Source organism: Dysidea avara, chromosome 6 (assembly GCF_963678975.1).
Source record: "Dysidea avara chromosome 6, odDysAvar1.4, whole genome shotgun sequence".
Lineage (NCBI taxonomy): Eukaryota > Metazoa > Porifera > Demospongiae > Dictyoceratida > Dysideidae > Dysidea > Dysidea avara.
In genome coordinates this window covers 17,324,579-17,335,166 of record NC_089277.1, presented here as the reverse complement: position 1 = coordinate 17,335,166, position 10,588 = coordinate 17,324,579, and positions in this window count along the sequence as shown.

Sequence of the window (10,588 nt, the reverse complement as noted above, 5' to 3'; positions counted from 1 at the left end):
TATTAATGAATTCATAGTGTCATGGCAATGGAATAGATGAGCATCCAAATAATCATTTCAGCACTATTATTAAAATTGAGAAATACTACTGAATGGTATTTAAATGAACACTATAAACATGCACAATAGAATATAAAAGCTTATACAGCATCACTCAGCTACATATACCAATTGCATACGTGCTGTATGTGTGTGCCATGCCTCACATGGCCAGCAGCCACACTCCAGCTAGCTGGTATTACTACATTAATATTTTTAATTTTACTTGGACATACCCTTTTTGTACAGCTACAGGTGCACTGTTTTTGCATGGAAGATGATGTTGATGGTTTGAGACTATGATGTATTGACAACATTATAATGCATGCTCATTGGTTAAAACAAATCTGATCTGATATGCACTGTAAAAAAATAAGTTGTGAGATCTGTGGCAAGATAGCTATATAGTAGTGATTGTCATGGTGATGGTCACATGTTTAGTTATTGTTTACTATCTTAGCTTGCCACGGATTTTACTACTTATTTCTTACCAAGATTATGATCTCTCATCAATAAGTCCATGTGCTGAAATAGTAGTCTGGCTATGCAAAGACTATAGATATAGCTATGTGGCATTATAAATAGTCAATCATATTAATCTATTCCGGTCAATCACTTGCATGTTACAGTTCTAATCAAAGTACAAGCATGTGCACACACAATCATATAATTACATAACAGTCAGTCTAAGTCCTCCACAGATTACAGAGAGTATCAAAGGAATCATAAACAACACAGAAGTGCCACAGTGACTCTAGGCAATCATCCTTCCCATTAGGGTTGAGCAATACCGGCTGTCATTTTAGTATCATGATCGATACTAAAGCCGTATAGTTCACGATACTTTCAGTCATAGCTGGCACTACATAGTGTACTTCAGTGTTCAGCTATCCTACAGGAAGTCTTTAATGGTAGTACCAAACTAGCCACTATCATCCTTGTTTACAGCAACAGTTATTGTACACATGTTTTGTAGTTCTGTTATGGTGTTCACACCTCTCTGCAGGGGTAACAAGGTTATCACTTACAAGGATTCAACAGTCAAGTACCACATAACAAATGGATTTTTAATGACAGTAATGTACAGGCATGATATCATGTCAATAGTTAATAACAAAATCTCACAATATTGATACTTTCAAAATATTGCGATATATCGCTCAGCCCTACTTCCTATAACAATTACAGTTGTGCCTTGTATATGTGACTGAAATTTGGAAAATCACCTATATGGGCGTGCGTAAAATAATTAGAGTTTTCACTTTTAGTGGGTTGCTAATAAGCGCAGGGCACAGTTCTGAAAATATTTCAAGAATTTTCTTGTAATTTAAGGTATTGAGAATGGCATAAAACCATCAACAAGTACATTTGCAGTAAAAAGTTTGTGATTTGATCATTAAATATTTTAGGTGTCAAATGCGCCCATATGGGTGATTTTCCAAAATTCAGTCACATATATGTGATGTTATTGTTGCTACCATTAACTGTCACTTCGTCATGTTACATGTATAGATGAGTGAATTCTCTATGGCACAACACAGCAGTAGTCTTTGATGTGGTTGTTATAACATGACTCACAACGTTGAGAACCATGTCACTATATATCTTTATTCCCCATTCTGTTACTTAGTTACTGAAGCTGGCTAGTATTTCAATTCTGTGCCATGACCTCTATTCCATTATCATGACAATACTGAAAGCATTTACACTATTATGATGATTCTATTGTTACACATACATGTATAGGAGCACTTCTCAGTAGTAGTAGTCCACTAACACAAAATCTCTTGACACTGAGACCTATAAGCTACGTACTCATAATATAATTACCTACTTGCTATTATAGCTAATAAGATGGTCTTGGTTATTTAGGTAGCTATAATCATATTGTGGATTGATGGCTCTAGCTATAGCTATGCACCATATTAATCTTGACGTCATTATACAGTTTGTAAGGTCTCTGAACTTGCTGCAATAATAATAGTCATGTACATTTAATATAAACAGAGAAATAGCTATGACTGGATTTGTATATGTAATAGGATGGATGGCTGTGGTATTCGGGAATAATAGTGTGAGGATAGGAAGGAGTAAAATATAGTGCAAGGCAAAGCCCCTTCCTGTTTACAATGCGAGAATTATTAATCCCGAATACCACAGCCTTCTGTCCTATTACAAATTAATCTGACAACCATAGCAACTGTTACTAAGCAACAGAGATTCAAAAAATAACCACTGCAAAAGACTGGTCACACTTAGCAACCATTGTTGTGGTATAAAATGACCTTAGCAATGGTTACAACTGTTGCTAAGCAACCACATTGTTGCTATGCCATGGGGAATCTATCTATATAGTAACAATAGTTGTCAAGTTAGACATTTACTTCTAATAGAAACACACTACACTATTTTAGCCAATCAAATTAGTATTACAGATTTTTGTCAAGGGACCTTGACAAACAAGTGTATCAATCATATTGTAATACATATTGTATGCTTGTTTCATATGTGCATTAATCCTCAAACTCTGACTGAGGCTGCGCATTTATGGAAAATAAATAAATAGAACTATATATTGGCTAACCACTTAACGTATTTCAAAATATTATGTCAAGCTGCTATTAAGAGTATCACATATTGTAGCTAACACATCACTTGTTGGATTATCAGTCATAATATTGTTTGTCAAATACACATATAGAAATTTAGTTTGCAATAAAGCACTTGTTAAAATATTTCACAGAAATTTCAATTACGAATTGTAATTCAAGGTACTGACTTTTGAACATGGAAAGTTTATTTATTTATTTTTCAATCGAACAAACAAGCAAAATTACAAATAACAACACACAACACTTAAAGATAAAGATTCAATCAAATGAACTGATCCTACCCTCTGTGCGCACACAAAGTCAATAGCTGCAGACTCGGCTCTTTGAGACCAAAGTGGTGATAGGAACTAGAACCTCTCAAACAAGTGATGGCTGCTCGGAGTTGGGAAAAACTCAGTTTACATCTTAGCCAGTACAGGGTCTTGCTGTAAGATTGCAGAGTGCAACGTGGCTATTCTCTTGTACACCGCAGTTCTAATCATTGATTAATGTTTAGAACTGAAAGGTACTGCCGGACTAATAGAGAGAAGACCATCATTATTATGAGACACAAACAGTTACATTAACGATTCTAATCATTGTAAAGATGATTAGTGGTTTGGAATGCCTCATTTTAATCATAAATATTCAAAGCCGCTAAATCCGGTCACATGTGACATGATCAGAAGGCCAGGGTGAGGGTCACGAGAGCGCCATAGCTAGCTACACATGTTATATACGCGTACCAAAATGTTTCGAGGATAGCTATTTTCGATATTGAACCATATATAGACAGTGCTGCAGTTTTGCGCGTAACCTAATTGCTTGCATGGCCGGAGATACAGCACCGAAAACAAAAACTGTCCGGGGTTATAGGCACACTTAGCCTTAATAATATCTAATTAGAGCGTATTCACGAAGAAATTACAGACGAAGCGCTTAGAATAAGAAGCCCAAGGGTGATTACACAAAGCGGCCTTGTGGCGGCCTATGGCCTTAGATCTTGGTGATCACGAGAACGTTAGTTGAGTGTGATACAGCTACTGTTGCCCCACGTAGGCTTGTGTTACAGCATAGAACCATAAACAGATCGATACTCTCTAATACAACAACGAGCACCTAAATAAAATACTCTAATAGAGCATTCGTGACATACAGACTATGTAAGGCCACTACAATGAGATTACTTGTTTCTCATCAGCTTCTCATAGAATCACACATGCGGGCGGGAGGGTTATCTCATTATTTTTTGGTCTTGCAGAAATTTACTTAAAACGCAAAAATTACCATACCCTTTACGGGAAAATTTTAAGTAACCAGCGCCATCATACTTACGGAGTAACTTTAAGTTATGTGTTCCGTCTTCATTACGGGGAAACTTTAAGTAATCATCTCCGTCATCTTTACGGGAGAATTTTAAGTCATTGCGTCACGTGATCTTAGTTATCTGTAGTTGTGACGTGTCTGCCTTATTACTGGGCTACTCCAAATCAATTGTGGTACCATCGCGCACACCCTCTATGATCACTCGCTGCCTTAGCCAGTATCACGTGATTTTAGCGGCCCTTAACCACTTGATTTTGATCACGTGACTTTGGCGGTTCAACCACATGGATTATGAAGTGTGCTGTAATGAGGCTGCAGATTTTCTATGCTATGACTGCAGTCCTGAAGGAAGGCCTCTTTACAGCAGTTGCTCAGAATTATTACAATGTAACCCCAAAAGAACTGGACGTTCACTGGTGAGTCTTATACCTCATGAATCTTCATACAAAATTAAATAATACTGTGTTGTGTGTATAGGTGCCTGTAGAAGAGAGTCCCAGCACCTGACTGCCCAGCACCAACACTTAGTTCTCAGAGCTCCCATCACAGTAATGACTCTTTGGATGGTGCCGAGGCCAGTAAAGTTTTAACTTTAGTTGAATCTTTTTCGCTTCTCTCCTTTTATCCGTATCAGAAGTCCATCATTGATGCTGTACTGGATATGAAGAACACAATCATTATCCAATCTACTGGAAATATGAAAAGTCTTTATATAGCAATATGTTAATCTGTGTCAACCTTAACCATAACTTTAGTATTGCCTGTTTAGCAAAATGATGACTTTCACTGTCCGTACGAGGGTAATTTTTTCTGAGCTCAAGGCGAGCATGGGTAGAAGTGAATAACTGAGCAGACCCTAACCAAAATTTATACTAGTGTGTTTGATAATACTGAAGTCTGTTGATAAATATTAGTGGTAACATATGAAGAATTAAATAAATAGACTGGTTAAGTTGGCTGGAAGAATAGCCTCTATGCTTATTAATGCACTATCAACAGGGTCAGTAAAATATTTGCAAGTGTTAATATACCCTAGCAAAATATTGTAGGTATGTAGCAACTATGGGCAGCACTAGTTAGGTACCATAAATGATGGTGACTTAATTTTGGCGAATCAGCATGCAAAGCAGGAAATGTTTGGCAAACATACTGTATATGGCCAGTATTGAACAGTATAAAAATAACTAATAGGCAAATAAAGTTTGGCAAATTTCCTTTGTTTGTCAAATTTGCTTAAGCCACACTAAACTTTCGTTGTTTATGGTAGTAACAAACCTAACAGTATCTTCAGAACAGCCAATAAATGTTTCGGATAGATTGATACAGAATTTTTAAAAACAGAATTTTGGAATGACGGACTGCCTTCAGTCAGAACGGCTAAGGATACTTAGATGCTGACCGTTGCCTTTTGGCATACTGTAGTATATACAATGCACACACACATCATGCCATTCACATGCTTTCATTTGTCCTCCTTTTTGTCCAATTTCTTACAGTGCAAGGTGTTGATTCTGTAACTCTGGCAACACAGTGGTATTTATGGTTTCCCAGTGAATTGTCCATTTCTCCATAATGACTGGATTGAATACAGAATGGCTTATCTACTAAGTGTTGTTTAAATGCGGTGTAACGGGGACATAGCTGTAATGATAATGATACGGCTAACAAACTTTTACAAATTAATAGGAGGGACACACATTCGGACAATAATGTCTGTGTTAGCTATGCCAAATGAGCTATGCATAGGATTACCAGCACACTGATTCTTATTTAAGCACACCATACAAGTGCAAGAAATACGATTACATTTGTTTACTTATTTGCAACACAATTATCACTGTAATTAGAGTCTTGTATGTAACATGTGCTGATAAACAAGTTATTAAATTCTGTTATAACAAAAACAGGTAGAAAGAAAAATATTAATAAGCTTTGGATTCATAGAGAAAGGTCAGGAAACAAGGGAGATTGCCAGCAAATGTGGACCCCTACTGACTGTTCTGTGTGTGCAACATTACAATACTGTTAATATATATTAGTTAATGGCTTAATGATTAATGTTATATGCTATTGGTAGATCAGAGGATGCTAAAAAGAAACGATTACAAAGCAAAAAAAGCCAAGAGATACTGCAGCTATCTATGGTCCTCCAGACAAGCAGCAACACTTTTTGAATGATGAAGATGACTTAAAGCAGGCAAGAAAAAGAAGGGCGCCAGTCCTAACAATAAACCCAAGATAGGAGGAAAAGTAAAGGCAAAATATGACTGAGAGTGGTTTACAGGAGAACTGGTTTCCTACAATAAAGACATTGATCAGTGGACAATTTACTTTAAAGATAATGATTATACCAATTATGTGATTTTATCCAGACAGACGTTAAAATGGAATATGACAAGCTTTAAGCAGGAAATTTTTATTATTTAATTGTGATATTGACATAAAATTACAATTTCATGCCTACATGTACTGAGACATATCGACAATATAAACCCCCATGTAGCAAAACTTGAGGTTCATGGCTAGGAGGGGATATACACAGTTGCATGTATATGTGATCTATATTCTGACTTTGAGCCAGGCTTTAGTAATACAAGTGTAGTGGCTGGCATCCAAAGAATGTTTCAAATCTTGCATTGGTATTGCTCTTGGGCACCCTTAAATTTTAACAATACAACCTCCACCTTCCCTTAATGGACCATATCCACAATTAGAGGTGTACCGATAATCAGATTGGCCACCAATATGGGAATTTTAGCCCATATCAGTAATTGGTAAAGGTGCTACAAGAATCGATATTGCTAGCAATATTCACATAGTGGGATTACATTGGTTTCTTACTTAATCAGTGGCACTTTTAGTGTCACTGCTCCTTGTTTATTGAGGCTGTGCTGAACAAAGCTAGAAGCCATACAAACACAGGTGATTGTTTCCTTGCTGAAGCGCTTATCCATTGTTTAAAATGAAATAGTAAAAGCCAGTACTTTAGAGATGATGAAAAAGCCACAGGAGAACTAAGGAAGGCAGAATCTGTCTTCTCTACCAGCCATTAAAATGTGAAGTAATGCAAAGTAATCCGTTTAAGCCTTGATGGGAGCATGCATAAAATAATTATTTGTGGTGCTTCTGGGTTGCACAATGGAAGCGACACCACAAACATAGACCATAGATTGCATTTAGCATAAAAGAGCTACAGTAGATCATAGATAGGTGTAGTATTATCTATGGCTGGCTATATACATTTGTTGAAAACTGTGCCTTGCAAATATCAGATCGACCATCTGTTATTGGTTTAATTTCTTTAGGTGACATCAGTATCGGATATCGGAAAATGGCAAAAACCCATATCGGTAAACCTCTATCCACAATGACATCATAATTGACAAAATAGCCATGTTAGTGGGGTCTTCACTACGTTTTCAACTGTAGTAGCCAAAAGGAATTTCACTTGTGGCTTTTACGACATGGAACCATTAGATAAGGTAGCATGTATGATCAAGTGATGTGACTAAGCAAAACCAGACCAAAGTTGTGATGTGGATACAAACTATCAGAATTTGTCTTGTAAGTAGATGTATATGCCTCACCTTCCCACTTGCTGCAGTGCATGCATTATCACCACATCTCCCAATACCCCTCTGTACAATTGCAAGTTCCCCACTATTGCCACCATTTTTATGTTGTAATATCATTGTGTATAAGGTTCATACCCTCAGCCCATACTTGTGGTATTCGGACATTACATTGATAGGTGCATTTAAGGGTATACAGGACTAAACAAGCAGAGAGATACCTTGCTACAACTAATTGGTTTCTCGTGGTTTGAATTGGCCATTATGATTATCAAATGTACAACTACATTAATTTTATTCCCATAATGCCTATCCCCCTAACACAGTATGGGCAGGGTGAAGAATGAGTGGGGATTCACAAATCGAAGTGGAAAATGCCCCACCATTTCCCTTCCCAACTTTGAAGTAATTCCAAAGAACCAACACGAAGCCAAGAAAACTAATGCCAAAGGCCATTATAAATAGTGAATCTCCATATAGCTAATTCCCTCTGTACTGTGGGTACCAGGGGCGGATTTAGGGAGTGGGTGGGCTAAGGTGGCTGTAGCCCCCCTTCCTTAGTACTTAGCTAATAAAACCCTATATCTTCTGTGTGTATCATTATTTCAGGAACTACATACATCATTACCAACACAAATAATGTCTATGTAACTATACCTATTGTTCAACTCTGTTCCAGTAGAATATAGCTTCCTTTTCCTATAAGTTCTTCAAAAACAAGTTTCGATTATAGGTTGCATCTCCAGTTACAAAAGTTGTAATTGTGGGTTTTGTTTTATTCAAATGATTAGCAGTGTGGCTATAAGAGGTGATTAGTGTGGTTTTTATATTTAAAATAAATTATATGATTCAAAAAGTGTTAGTTGGTTTAATTGGTTAGATTTATCAGCTTCAGTATAATATGTAACTACCAACTCAGCCATTTAGCAAACTGTAGTCTTTGGTAATTTGCAGTCTCATAAGGCAGCTATAGCATATTCACCCACTTTGCTTTAAATGTAAAATATGTATCAGTTACCTTCTGATGTGACCCCATGCTGTGGGTTATGGTGCTGGCATTTGTAACTAGCCTATAGTTCAGTCTTCATAACCTGGCAGATCTAATAAATTGACTATCACAACAATAAATTCAGAAAGTCCATAAATGCAAATATAGTTGCACTTTGCTAAGGATTGCCAGTGGACTAACTAATAGCTACTAGTACCCTTCATTGCATTCCATTTTCAGTACACTTCATTGGTTTTATGGCTAACAAATAGGCTAAGGAGCATGCATCATAGTTGTGAAGTTCAACACCACTACTACTTAGCTATACATGTTTCTGCTTCACAGATTTAGGCATGGCTAAGAGGAGCTGATGCATTATGGCATATAGCTAGCTACATCTAAAAGCTTGGTAGCTACAAGTAAAAAGGAATGCATGATAGCTATACTCAATGCATATTGCAATCAGTCTTGATTTAACGGAAAGGTAAAATTTGAATGATAAAATAATAAACTTCCATTATTTTCCACTGAAAAACTGCTAAAATACTCTCAGATTCACCTTTAGAGGGCCTAATTTTCAAAGAATTCCTGGGGGGAATGCCCCCAGACCCCCTAGGTTGGTTTGCACACTAATTTAGTCATTATTCCAAACAGGGGCAGATCCAGACTTATGGAAAGTGGGGGTCAAAATTTAACTGAGGCACTACATTGTTTCTGGTTTGATAAGGTGAGACCAAAAAAAGTCACAACTAGCTGACAATAGCTGCCCACCTCACCAACCACGCATTTATAGCTGGTAAAGTACATAAAAATCCTTAAATAGCTCACTACACACTGTTCTAATACTGTGACTGCTTTATTAGAGTGACTGCTCTATTAGAGTATCTCGATCTTGGTATACCAATAATTTTTGGAGGGGGGTCAAGAGCCCCCTTTGACCCCCCCTGTATCCGTCCTTGATTCCAAATAGCTAATTTTACCGTGGATACTACATGAATCTTACAACTAGGGCCTTGTGAGAAGGTTTGGTATCTTCTGATGTCTGGCTAATTACCTATGTCCCTGTCCAGCTTAGCCCCCCTTTCAAAAAATCACCCCTGGGTACTAGGTGATACAAATAAATTATAGGTGTATAATTACTAGCTTACCACAACTGGATGTCAGGAATTAGTGTGATACCAATTCTCAGCTATTCCGGATGCCGCAAAGGCACCATGCTACAGCTGACTATTCGCCATTTTGTCTTGCACGTCTACACTAAGGTTAGTGGATCACGTGATCTTTTGAATAGTACTTAAAAGTTCCCCGTATAAGGTATGGAGTTGCTTACTTAAAATTTCCCCGTAATATAAGTGGCGTTGCTTACTTAAAGTTATCCCGTAATAGATATGGAGTACCTTACTTAAAGTTTCCCCGTATATATCAAGGAATTCATTAGGTTTTTAAGTAAATATATGTAGGACCTTATTTTTTAAGTCATATAAATTGCAGAAGTTTAATGTAGCTACTACTATAGCTACACTAGAGAATCTATGACAAAACCAATAATAATGATCTACCTTTTTATTTTAGAATTTTAGGTGTTTGGCGTGCAGTTCAGAATTCAAATATACTTCAGCTTCTTCACCACAGTAATAACAAGGCTTTCTAAATCAGAGAGTCCTTTAAGAGAACTCCACAGTAGTTAGTACCTTCACCATGCAGTCTTGGGGTGGCATATCTTCAGCAGCAGCAGCAAGCAGAAGCTGCCGATGCTGTGTTAGCTAGCATCTGCAGGCTGATTAGTCTATTAGGGGAGGGGCTGCTGCAGGCTTGTAACAAAAGAAACACTAGAGCTACTATGACTCTTAGAGATGATAACCCATTCGTAGACATAGGGTAGGTCACGGTACTAATGCTAATATTCTCATATAGCACTCATTGATGGTGCCTCAGTGGTTGTTGATGCTCTAGAAAGCATTGAAACCAGCACAGTAGTGAAAAAAAACTCACGAGTAATGTCTGAATCTGCAATAATGAGTTCACATGTACACAAGAAAATTTGATGCGGGCGGTTGATGAGAAACAAGTTA